We start from the raw sequence: 14,182 nt of genomic DNA on the forward strand, positions 1-14,182 counted from the left end.
TAAATGGGAATATGAATGGCACATGCACCATTCTAATAAAAGGTGATTAAATCCTAAGTTGACGATTCACATTTATGGCTATAGTCAAAATGTAAACAAAACTTAGGATTTTCATCTTTTATGGAATAACATTGGATCCACACTAGATCGCTTCTCAGAAATCATCATATTTTTCTAAATATTTTGTCCCTTTATCAGAGTTTAACTCAAAATTAACTCAAAATATATATCAATGGCCATAGTCAGGACATATTGAGAGTTAATTTCATTTCAAACTCTATAAAGGTACCAAAATGTGTTTCATTCTTCATCTGAATTTAAATACAGATTATTTTATAATACATTTTATGACTATAGTCAGAGATATATTATATTTTCAATCTTATTTCAATTCACTTAAAGAATGAAATATGCTTTTCAATATCCAATTTTTTAAAATTCTTTAATTCATTCAACATTTAGGACAGAATTACATCATATTTTTAAATTATTTCTTCAAAAATCCAAGTGATTTTGAGATAATTCTTCAAATATCTTCTCATGTCCTAGATCAATCTTCAATTCTTATTTAAATTCATCTTCCTATTCTCAATTCTAACTTATTTTTTAAAATTCAATATTTCAATTATAAAGTTCAATTTAACTTTGAAATTTTAAATTCATCTCTAAATTCCAAATTCAATTTCCAATTCAAATCAAATTTCAAAGTTCAATTCAACTTTGAAATTCCAAATTCATTTTCAGGATTCAATTTCAAATTCAGTTCAATATTTCAGATAGAACTTCAAAGTTCAATTCAACTTTGAAATCCTAGTTTCATCTCTTGATTTCAAAATTCAAGTTTAAAATCAAGTTTATTCTTTATTTTTCAAAAAATCTCCAAAGTTTTGTCTAAAGATTGAGTCTTGATTCTCAATTCAATTCATTTATCTAAAATCAAGATTTTGAGATTAATTCTGAACCTCAAAATTTGATTTTTCTCTAAATTCAAGATCAACTTTCAGAAATCAAATTCAGAATTCCCGAGATCCAACTCCATGATTTTCATCTAGGATTTCTCAAATCCAACTACATTTTCAAATTCTATTTTGGATTTCTTAAATCCAAGTCCATCTTGAATTCCGGATTTAAAATCCAAATCCCGTATTAGATTCCAGATTTCAACCCCAATTCCATCTTGGATTCTAGATTTTGGATCCAACCCCATCTGGGATTCCAGATTTCAAATCCAACCCCATCTAGAATTCCAGATTTCAAATCCGATTCCATCTTGGATTCAAATTTTCAAATCCGATCCCATTTTTCAATTTGATTTCCAATTCCAAACTCAATTCTATTTTCCAAAATCCCAAATGGATTTCTCAAATCCATTCTATTTCCATCTTCCATTCTAATTTCAGACTTTAAATCCGAAATTCAATTCCATTTCGAAATTCCATCTCAATTTCGAAATCTAGATTCAAACTCAAATTCAAAGTTCATCTTGACTTTGAAATTTCATTCTTACTTCAAAATTTTAAATTCGAATTCCAATTCTCCTTTTCTCTTCATCCAAGATTTATTTTTTCAAACTCTGATTATTCCAAGACTTAAAATTTCAAAGTCTCTTCTTTCAGATCCATTGTTTAAAGTTCTAAGGTAGATTCAAAATCTAACTTTTTTAAACCAATTTCAAACCCTTTGAATCATTTCTCTAAGTATCTTCAAATTTATTTCAAAAATCACTTGGATAAATCCAAAAGTTTCTAAATTATTCTTCTCAAAAGAGCATACATCTTTGCATTTGCACAAGCATGATTCTTTGTGCATTCGAGACTTAAAATAATTTCTTAGATAATATTGAAATGAAATGGGGATCTTCGAAACACGAGCTTTGATTAACAAGAGCAAGTGTCAAGAATGACACTAAAGCATAACCCTTAAAAAGGGTATAACTGGAAACAAAATAAAAATAAAAATGTATTCTTTATTGATATGAAAAACCAATTGCTTAAGAAGCATTGGAGTAAAATACAAGAGCGGCTGCACCCCTTTATATACACAGCTGAAAGAGGACTCAATAGAGCTGTTGGGCACAATCCAACAGCTCTATTTAGAGCTGTTGGAATGTGTCAGTCCAACAGCTCTATTGCTAGTCAAGTCTGGACAGGACTTGACTAGCAACAGTCATTCTAGTTCAAACTGAACTAGATGACATAAAGACAAAAAATAAAAATAAAGGAAAAAAAATACAGAAAAGAAAGAAATTAAAATGTATTTATATATATATATATAATAATATAATATTATTATATATACATATATGTATAGTTTTACATTTTAACACTCCCCCTCAAACTTACGGTACAATGAGCGAAAGTTTGTCTAAGAGAAAGTGAAATCGGGGAGCAGCGAGAGGCTTTGTAAAGAGGTCTGCTAACTGATATTCTGAAGTGACATATGGCAGATCAATTATCCCGTGTAGATATTCCTCTCTGATGTAGTGACAATCCATTTCGATGTGTTTGGTGCGTTCGTGGAATGTTCTGTTACTGGCAATGTAGATCGCACTTTTGTTGTCACAACACATTTGTGAAGCCTTTGTTGCTTCAACTCCCATGTCAGCAAGCAGTCGTCGGAGCCAAACTACTTCCATGGTCGTGGTTGCCATGGCTCTGTATTCAGCTTCGGTGGATGAGAGAGATACCTTCTGCTGCTTTTTACACCTCCACGAGATTAATGATTCCCCTAAAAAGACACAAAAGCCAGTGGTTGAGTGTCTGTTATTGGGATCACCTCCCCAATCAGCATCAGTATATGCAATTAAATCAAGAGAAGAGGAGGAAGATAAGAAAAGTCCTCGTGAAAGAGAGGACTTGATGTATCTGATAATACGCATGACTGCTCCCATATGAACAGAAGTAGGAGCATGTTGAAATTGACTTGCTGTATGAACAGCATGTGCTATATCTGGTCTGGTAATGGATAGATAGGAAAGTGCCCCGACAAGCTGTCTGTAAGGAGTAGGGTCTGCAAGAAGTTCTCTATCATCAATCTTCATTTTAACATTAACAACTTCTGGAGTGTCAACTTTCTTATCATCAGTAATACCAGACCTGAAAACAATATCAAAAGCAAATTTAGTCTGAGATAATAAATATCCTCTAGGAGAATAAGCAACTTCAATGCCTAAAAAATATCTTAACAAGCCCAAATCAGTCATTTCAAAATGAGATTTAAGAAGTGTTTTGATTGTTTCAACTCCCTGTTTATCGCTTCCGGTGATGATCATATCATCCACATAGAGAAGAAGCACAATGATCCCTGCATCAGAATTCTTAATAAACAAAGCAGTGTCAGTTAAACAGAATTGAAAACCAATATCAATCATAACACGACTAAACCTATCATACCAAGCTTTTGGTGCTTGTTTAAGTCCATAAAGAGCTTTTTCTAAGCGAAGGACTTTACCCTTAGGAATACTTAGACCAGGAGGGGGTTCCATATATACTTCTTCAACTAGCTTTCCATTTAAAAAAGCATTTTTGACATCCATTTGAAAAATAGACCATTTTTTGATAGAAGCTAAGGCAATTAAGGTTCGGACAGTAGTCATACGAGCCACCGGAGCAAAGGTTTCTTCATAATCAATCCCATATTCTTGGGCATAACCTTTGGCTACTAAACGGGCTTTATATCTTTCAAGAGTACCATCACTCTTGGTTTTAATTTTATAAACCCATCGACATCCTATAGTTTTCTTCCCTGGAGGAAGATCTTGAATATTCCATGTAGAAGCCTTTTCAAGTGCATCTAATTCAACTTTCATGGCTTCTATCCATTTGATATCATTTTTTGCTTGAAAATATGTGGATGGTTCTTCATATGAGTGAATTAATGCAATAACTGCCCTATATGTGGGTGAGAAAGACTCGTATGATACAAACTTTTCTGGAGGCCTCGAGATTCGGGATGATTGTCTAGTTGGAATGTTAGAATATTTCTCAAGTGCACATGGAGTATTAGACTCTTGTCGCCTGGAATATTGAATACTAGTATCTCTATGAACTTCTTCATTTTCAACATTAAGATCAATAATTCTTGGATCATCATCAAAGTTACAATCAAGGTCATATTCATCAGATGTTGATGTTAGATCTAGCAAAAAGGAGTACTCAGTGACGTCTTTTAATTTTCTAAAATCAAAGAAGCTCTCCTTTTCAAGAAAGGAAACATTTCTAGACACATATAGTTTATTATTTTTGAAGTCAAAACATCTATAACCTTTCTGGTTTTCAGCATATCCTAAAAAGGCACAGGGAATCGCACGAGGGGAAAGTTTATCATTTTTGTCAGTAAATATGAAACATTTGCACCCAAATATTCTTAATCTAGAGTAGTCTGGAGAAATGTTCATAAGTTTTTCAATGGGAGTGATATTTTGTAACGAAGAAGATGGCATCCTATTAATGAGATAGGTGGCAGTTAAGGCAGCTTCTGCCCAAAAGTCTTTAGGGACTTGATTTTCTATTAATAAAGTTCTAGTGGTTTCTATAATATGGCGATGTTTTCGTTCTGCCAGTCCATTTTGTTGAGGTGTATAAGGACAAGATCTTTGATGTGTGATGCCATGCAATTTAAGATAATTTTGAAAATCTGTGGATAAAAACTCTCCCCCTGAATCTGTGCGAAAAATAGTAATATCATTTTGAAATTTGTTTTTAACCATATTATGAAAAGTTTGAAAGTATGAAAATACTTCAGACTTATGTTTGAGAAAGTACATCCACGTATGTCGGGAGAAATCATCGACAAAAATAACATAGTAAACAAATCCTCCTTTAGAAATTACTGGTGCAGGACCCCAAACATCCGAGTGTATTAATTCAAGTGGTCTTGAAGAGAAAAAGGTTCTGTTCTGAAATGGTAATCTTTTCATTTTGCCGAGAATACAATCTTTACAATCAAATGATTCAGAGTTACAAAATTTCCCTAGATTTGGAAAATGTTGGATTTTGGCAATATGTGGGTGACCAAGTCTCTTATGCCACAGTTCCAACTCTATTTTTTGAATATTATAACAAAAAGCTTTCTTCGGCATTTCCAAAAAATCCATGTAATAGAGTCCTCCTTCTCTATGGCCTTCCCCAATCAGCTTGCCTGACTGGCGATCCTGTACCCAACAACCATGAGAAGAAAAAGAAATATTACACCCATAATCAGAAATTTGAGATACAGATAAAAGATTTAAATTTAATTTGGGAACATGTCTAATTTCTGGAATAAAAAAATTTTTTGTTTTATAAATTTTTTCAAAATCTCCTATTCCTTCTATTTCAAGAGAAGTCCCATCAGCAGTAAAGACCTTTGACACACTTGTTTTATTTTTAACACATTTGGATAGACTTTGATTATTTGGGGTCATATGAAAAGATGCACCAGAGTCAAGAAGCCAAGAAATTTTACCTAAATCAGAAAAAGATGAGGCTGCTGCGCCGGTCGAAGCTTCAGATGAGGAAGAGGCACCTTTGATGAGAGGCTGAAGGATCTCCATTAGTTGGGCCAGGGAAACTGGTGCATCCTGATCTTTAGGCTCCGATCCAGCAATTGCAGCTCTTTTTTCTCTCAGCTCCTTAAGTTTGGGACATTGTGGCCTGTAGTGTCCCGGTTCATGACAGTGATGACAAATAACTTTCTTCTTATCATAGTCACCATTTTGTCGGTTAAAGTGAGGAGGCCTATATGATCGAACATGATTCCCTGGTCTAGACACGGCTAAAACGGAATCATCTTCAATTTTTAAAGAACCTTTCCGGAGACGATTTTCTTCCATTGTTAACTCTTCAATAGTTTCAACAATAGAAGGAATTTTTCCCCGGTGAAGTAGGGCCGATTTAGTGGTTTCAAATTCCGGCCTTAATCCAGTGATAAACTGGTAAAAATGTTCAACATCGAGTTGTTTCTGACGAAGCTCGATGTCTTCGGCACAATGCCACTTTGGTTCTAAAAGGGAAAGTTCTTCCCAAAGTTCGGACAACCTATTGTAATATTCACGAATAGTTTTGTCTCCTTGTGTCATCATTCGAACTTTTTCTTGGAGGTTGCACACGTGTGCAATATCTTTAAGGGAATACATATTCTTAAGGTATTCCCATGCCTTATCGGCATGATCAAATTTGGCAAGACTTGAGCATTTTTTAATGTCAACGCTATTGATAAGCCATGACATTATCTTCGCATGAGATATTCTCCATTCTTTCCATTTCTTCTCGTATGAGGCAATAGCCTTGATTTTCTCTTCTTCCGATAGAGGGACGTCTTTATCTCCCTCCTTTTTAGTAAGAGATAGCTTAGGTTCCGAATCGGAACCATCCACAATCCCCCATAAGCCTTTTCCCCATATATGGTGCTTCATGATTGAAGCCCATGTTACATAGTTCGTATCGCTTAGTTTCATAGGCATGATGGTGACTTTATCATTGTCATCCATCGATTACAAGGAGAGAAAGAATAGGGATAGAAGAGAAACAAGAAGGAAAATGAGAAAGAAAGAAAAAAAAAACAATACAACAAGATGTGAAATCTTCTCCAATGAAGTGATAAAACACTTCTCTTCAAGTGGCGAACACTTTTGCAAACGGGCACGGAAACCGAGGCAGCTTTTCCTCAAGATTTAGTACTTCCGCGGCTTTGATACCATGAAATAAAATGGGGATCTTCGAAACACGAGCTTTGATTAACAAGAGCAAGTGTCAAGAATGACACTAAAGCATAACCCTTAAAAAGGGTATAACTGGAAACAAAATAAAAATAAAAATGTATTCTTTATTGATATGAAAAACCAATTGCTTAAGCATTGGAGTAAAATACAAGAGGGGCTGCACCCCTTTATATACACAGCTGAAAGAGGACTCAATAGAGCTGTTGGGCACAGTCCAACAGCTCTATTTAGAGCTGTTGGAATGTGTCAGTCCAACAGCTCTATTGCTAGTCAAGTCTGGACAGGACTTGACTAGCAACAGTCATTCTAGTTCAAACTGAACTAGATGACATAAAGACAAAAAATAAAAATAAAGGAAAAAAAATACAGAAAAGAAAGAAATTAAAATGTATTTATATATATATATATAATAATATAATATTATTATATATACATATATGTATAGTTTTACATTTTAACAAATATTTAGGCAAAGCAAAAGGCATAAGTTCGATCCTTGGTTCGATTACCCCTGGTAAAGGTGCTAGGAACAGTCGAACCTCGTACTGACGAGCGAATCCTGTCTCTCTATTTTCCCGCAAATTTTAAAAAATGGAGGTGAGTAATTTCAAAATATTTGCAAAAGAGTTCCTCTGACTTCTTTCTTTTTTTTCTCTCTTCTTTTCTATCTTTTATTTCCCCTTCAAAAAGGAAATAGAGACTAGAAAGGCAAAGAGAAGGAAAAGAGGGAACAAACAAGGGAAAATTTTGCAATAATCATAGTGAGTGACATATACGGGTTACTCACCCTGATCAGCCTGTACTTGAGTACAAGGTGAGCAAGAAGGAAAGCAAAGGAAAGATTATCTCAATTATGAAGGAGCAACGATGCATGGAGAAGGGTTGTGAGGCCGTCTTGACCAGTGTTTCCTTGATAGAACCCAGCATGAGCCCGATGAAGGACCTGGACGTGGTTCGTGAGTTTGGGGATGTCTTCCCAGATGACTTGCCAGACATACCACCTACAAGAGAGGTTGAGTTCGCTATAGAGTTGGCGCCTGGTACGACCTCAATATCTAGAGCTCCTTATCGCATGGCCTCTGTGGAATTAGAGAAATTGAAGAAGCAACTACAAGAATTGATGGACAAAGAATTTATTCAGCCAAGTGTTTCGCCATGGGGCACTCCAGTGTTGTTCGTTAATAAGAAGGATGGGTCAATGCGCTTGTGCATTGACTATCGCATGTTGAACCAGGTAACGATCAAGAACAAGTACCCTCTTCCGCAGATCGATGACTTGTTTGATCAACTTTGGGTTGCCAAGGTCTTCTCAAAGATAAATATTTGATCTGGTTATCACTAATTGAGGATCAAGGAGTCAGATGTGCAGAAGATAACTTTCAGAACACAACATTGTTACGACAATGAAACCATACACAATACTTCAAGTACAAGGTTTTGATGATAAACAAGTGAATCAACTACATTTCAGCTAAGGCAATGAAGAAAGATGACAAGAATTGAAGAATTCGAAGAAGAATCTATGAAGACTAGTGTGCAAATGTAAAATTCATTAAATGTCTTAGATTCTTGTAAGAGCCTTACTTAGAGTGCATATTTTGATTGCATTTCACCTAAAAAGTCTTTAAAAAAACTTTTCTAAAAGAACCCTTCATGAAAATCATTTTAGAAAACTCTTTACTTAATTTTTCATGTTTATCAGTCGACCAATAGACTCACCACTTGACCAACTTTTCACGCCAAATTTTCTAAGCAAAAATATCATTTTTGTAAAATTAGTCAACCGAAGGTTTTATCAGTTGACTGGACAAAATGTCTGTTTTCTAGAAACTTTAGCAGCAGTCGACTGAAGGTTTTATCAGTCGACTGGACAGAACGTGTGTTTTCAGAAAAATTTAGCAGCAGTCGATTGAAAGATTTATCAGTCTATTGATGACATTATCAGTTGACTAACTTTTTCTTTAGTCAACTAAGTTTCAAAACTTTAGATTTTTAAATAGATATGATAAACACATTAGTCGACCGACGATAACTGTCAGTTTGCTAATATTTGATATCAGTCGACTAACTACTGTTCTAGTCGACTAATTTTGTCATTTTTTCTGTAACTTTTAAAATGTGTGTCTTTTCATTTTTCAAACGTTTTGATCATTCAAAATGGATTGTTTTGACACCCTTTCATACCCTCAATGTATAGAATCTTTCAACTATAAATATGAGTGCATTCCACACTGAAAAACATCAAATTCAATCGAATTACATTGAATTATTCTTTGCTTTTCACTCATATTTGTTTTCTCACTCACTTGATATTTTCACTCTAGTTTTTTACTCAAATTTCTTTGAGAGCTAGTGAATTTGTGAGTTGAGTATTTCAACAACCTAAAAAGATAATTGTATTCCATTTGCATTCATAAGAAGGGCTTGTAGGTTGATTATTTCATTTTTCTGTAAAAGGAAATAACTCCTTGGTTTAAAGGAGTTGTTTGCTTTCAGTAGGTTTGTTACTGAAAGTGAGACCGGATTTGGTCTGTATGATCTTGTAGTTACACAAGGTTGATAGTGGAAATCTCAAGCGGGTTTTGCTTGGGGACTGAATGTAGGTCTGGAAGACCGAACCAGGATAAATTCTTGTGTTCTTTGTGTGATTGCTTTGTGATTATCAAAATCCTTCAAAATTCCAAAGACGTTATTTAAAAGCACTATTCACCCCCCTCTAGTGCTCGTTGCCTTGATCCTATAGCACTTTCAGGTATGGTCATTATGAGTTCTTGTTGATGCCCTTTTAGCTAACCAATGCTTTGACGATATTCATGGATCTGATGAACCGGATCTTTCGGCTCTATCTAGATTTGTTCGTGATAGTCTTTGTTGATGACATTTTGATTTATTCAGAAAGTGAAAAAGATCACATAGAGCACTTGAGAATTATCCTCGAGACACTTAAAAACATCAGTTGTATGCAAAGTTCTCTAAGTGTGAGTTCTGGTTAGAGCAAGTCATGTTTTTGGGACATGTGATCTCCAAAGATGGGGTGTCAGTGGACCATGCTAAGGTAACTCACCTTGATGATTATGTTTTGAGGAAAAATCTTCTTTGATCTTTATCTTAATTTGTTTGAACCTTGTGTTTTGGAATTAGGTGAAAGCAGTCTTAGACTGGAGACAACCTAAGAGCATATCAGATATCCATAGTTTTCTTGGTCTTGCAGGATACTAAAGAAGGTTTATTCAAGACTTTTTTTCAAGATCACAACACCCATGACAAAGCTACTTTACAAAGGAATAAAGTTTGTATGGACGCAGTAGTGTGAAGAAAGCTTCCAGAAGTTGAAGAAGAGGCTTACTACAACCCCAATGCTTACGTTACCTTCAGGACAAGGAGGATTTGTAGTTTACAATTACGCATCAGGTACTAGACTGGGATGCATGCTGATACAGTATGACAAGGTCATAGCATATGCTTCACGCTAACTGAAAGTGCATGAGCGAAATTATCCTACACATGATCTGGATCTAGAAATAGCGATCTTTGTGCTTAAAGTTTGGCGACACTACTTGTACGAAGAGCAGTTTGATGTTTTCTCTGATCATAAGAGCCTCAAATACATTTTCTCACATAAAGAACTTAACATAAGGCAGAGGTGGTGGTTAGAGTTCTTAAAAGACTATGATTTTTCTATATCCTACCACCTAGGAAAGGCTAACATAGTAGCAGTCACCTTGAGCATAAAGGCAAAAAGTCTTACGAGCTTGATCAATAGCAAGTGGAGACTACTTGAGGACCTGATCGACTGGAGACCATTTGACACCGACTCAAGTCGCATCTAGATTTTCAGCTTAGCTGTGAGAACTAAGCTTATGGATCAAATCATTTCTCAGCAGAAGGATGACCCGGGCATCACGGAGATGGTTGCAAATTATAAACGGGATGAGACAATCCTACATCTGGAAGAAGATGGTAGCATTTGATATAGCCAGAGGCTATGAGTACCAGGGGACCGATAGTTGCAGAAAGAGCTACTTGATGAGGCACATCAGACTAAGTTCACTATACATCCGAGTAGCACTAAGATGTATAAGAACCTTTAGAGGAACTACTAGTGGAATGACATGAAGAGAGACATTGTCGACTATGTATCAAGATGCTTAGTTTGCCAGCAAGTCAAGATCGAGCATCAGAGACCTGGCAGAACCCTGTAGACGATAAAGATACCGCAGTGAAAGTGGGAAGACATTGCCATGGACTTTGTGGCAGGTCTGCCCAGGACATGACACTAGTACAACACCATTTGGGTTATAGTGGATCAGCGACATGAATTCCATGATGGGGAAAGCCATGATGAGACTAGGAGAATACCTCATTGGAATGAAAAACCTCATCAAAACAAGGCTCATATTTTACCCTAACCTGAATGGATGATATCTCATGGGAAAATGAGGTTCAGACTTAACCCTTAACTTGAAAGGGACGATACCTCAAGGAACGAGGTTCAGGCTTAACCCTTAACCTGAAAGGGACGACCATACAAAATCCTTGAGTGAAGAAATCATGATGGGACCTTCGGAGTTTGGACAACAAATCCGAGAGGGGTTTGCAAAAAGAATAAAGGGGGTTCCCTAAAGCTTGAAAATGGATGATCTTGGGTGTCTTATTGCTGAGACTAAATAAGCTTTTAAAATAGATGACCTTTTGCGGAAAAATTCAGGTTTGACCCTTAACCTGAGCGGGTGATACATCGAGGAGCGAGGTTCAGGCTTAACCCTTAACCTGAAAGGGGTGATACCTCGATGAGTGAGGTTCAGGCTTAACCCTTAACCAGAAAGGGGTAACCATATGAAATCTTCCAACGAAGAAACCATGATGGGACCTTTGTAGTTTGGATTACAAATCTGAGAGGGGTTTGCAAAAGAAAAAAAAGGGGTTCTGTAAAGCTTGAAAATGGATGATATTGGGCGTCTCATTGCTGAGACTAAATAAACTTTAAAATAGATGACATTTTGTAGAAAAATTCATGTTTGACCCTTAACCTGAGCGGGTGATACATCGAGGAGCGAGGCAACTCTTTTTTGAAAATATAAACAACGCTAGGTTGCATCAAAATAGATATTGAATATTTATTTCATTTTTGGATAACTAGAAAAATTTGCCAATAAATGAAATTGTAGTTAATTCAAATGCTTGCATATGTGCACGTATGTGCAAAAGACATTCTCTCTTTTACCTAGAGTACTTCCTCTAATAAGGTTAACTCCCTGGGTTCAAGGGTCAAATTCAAATTTTTAGCATTGATTTTCTTCAAGGAAGCTATCCATTTTCTTCATATGAAAAGAAAAGAAATATTCTCAATTTCATAAAAGCAGACAGTAAAAAGATATTGATAAAAGAATTTTGTATAAAAAAAGATGATTTCTAGCAATTTTGGCAGTTTGATATCTGGGGGATTTCCCATGATGATCTTTTTGCACTCTTTTTGAGACATTGAGCTTTCTTGGGTTTTCAGCGAGGAGTTTATTACATCGTCCTTCATTTTGGAGATGTCCTGACTTTTCTTTTCTTTTTGGAAGGGTATGTCACAAACTCCTTCAACTTGAAGAAACTCCTTCAACTTAGAGATGCTCTGATCCTTCTTTGTCTCAGAAATTATACTGATGATATTGGCTCATTGGTCAAAAATCTTTGATGGTAGCAGAAATCAAATATCTTTTAGGGTTTGTCGGGAGGTTCATCGCATCCGCCTTCAACTTGGCGGTGATCTGAACTTTCCCTGGAAGGATTCGTCACAAACTCCATCTTGGAGATTATCCAAATCTTCTTTGGCCCCAAGGGCCTAACTCATCCACCAGTCTTCAACTTGACGATGTTTGAGAGATCCCTTTTACAGATATTTAATTGTAGCTTAAACGACTGAGGAGATATAGATTGAGTGGATTCTTTTTATCGCTCAGGATATTTCCACTACCTGATTGCCAAAAAATCATCTTTAAACATGCACCATAGCTATGATCAATGTCGATTCGCTTTTGGCTTTTTAACATCATTGAATATTTCTTTCGCTAATCATACCAAGGATATTTCTTATATCCTTTTGATTGATCAACAGAAAAAAGATTTGAATTTTATCCATTTTCGCAAAAAAGTTTCACCTTTTTTGGAAAAAATACTAAAGGTAATTTGAGGTGATTCCTTTGTGGAGTAAAATGTTGAAATCAATAAATGTTTTTAAGCAAATTGGCAAAGTTTTTGAGAAGCCTTTGTAAAATAATCACTCAATATAGATTTTGATAGGACCTTGGGTTGAAACTTTGATTTTGGAAATCTCAACCAGTAAGAGAAACTGGATTTTGCAAGACTGACCAGCGAATGCTAGAACCTTTGATGGGAAGTTTGATCAGCGTAAAAACTGGATTTAGGAGGCTCGACCAGTGTAAAACTGGATTTGGAAAGTTCAACCAGTGTGACCTTGATTTAGGAGGTTCAACCAACTCAAAAGTAGGATTTGGGAGGTTCGACCAGTGTGAGAGTGGATTTAGGAGGTTCGACCAGTATGGGACTGGATTTAGGAGGTTCGACTAGCTTGAGAGTAGGATTTGGGAGGTTCAACCAGTGTAAAACCGAATTTAGGAGGTCCAACCAGCTTAAAAGCAAAATTTGGGAGGTTCAACCAGTGTAAAACTAGATTTAAGATGTTTGACCAGCTCGAAAGCAGAATTTTTGACCAGTGTTACCTGGATTTAGGAGGTTCGACTAGCTCGAAAGCAGGATTTGGGAGGTTCGACCAGAGTGAGACTGGATTTAGGAGGTTCGACCAGCTCGAAAGCAGGATTTGAGAGGTTCGACTAGTGTTGGACTGGATTTAGGAGGTTCGACCAACTCAAGAGCAGGATTTGGGAAGTTCAACCAGTGTAAAACTGGATTTAGGAGGCCCGACCAGCTCGAAAGTAGGATTTTGGAGGTTCGACCAGTGTAAAACTGGATTTAGGAGGTTCGACCAGCTCGAAAGCAGGATTTTCGACCAGTGTTACCTGGATTTATGAGGTTCGACCAGCTCGAAAGCAGAATTTGGGAGGTTCGACCAGTGTAAAACTAGATTTAGGAGGTTCGACTAGCTCGAAAGTAGGATTTGGGAGATTCAACCAGTGTTACCTGGATTTAGGAGGTTCGATCAGCTCAAAAGCAGGATTTGGGAGGTTTGACCAGTGTTAAACTGGATTTAGGAGGTTCGACCAGTGTAATAATTGGATTTGGAAAATATACCAGCACAAGCGCCAAATTTTGAAAATATACCAGTACGAGCACCAGATTTTTGAAAGTGTACCAGTACGAGCACTGGATTTTTGAAAGTACACTAGTATGAGCACTGGATTTTTGAAAGTGTACCAGTACGAGCACTGGATTTTTGAAAGTGTACCAATACGAGCACTGAATTTTTGGAAAATATATTAGTACAAGCACTGAATTTTGGGAAAATACACGAGTATG

This window comes from Nuphar pumila, chromosome 3 (assembly GCF_984573655.1).
Source record: "Nuphar pumila chromosome 3, dmNupPumi1.hap1.1, whole genome shotgun sequence".
Lineage (NCBI taxonomy): Eukaryota > Viridiplantae > Streptophyta > Magnoliopsida > Nymphaeales > Nymphaeaceae > Nuphar > Nuphar pumila.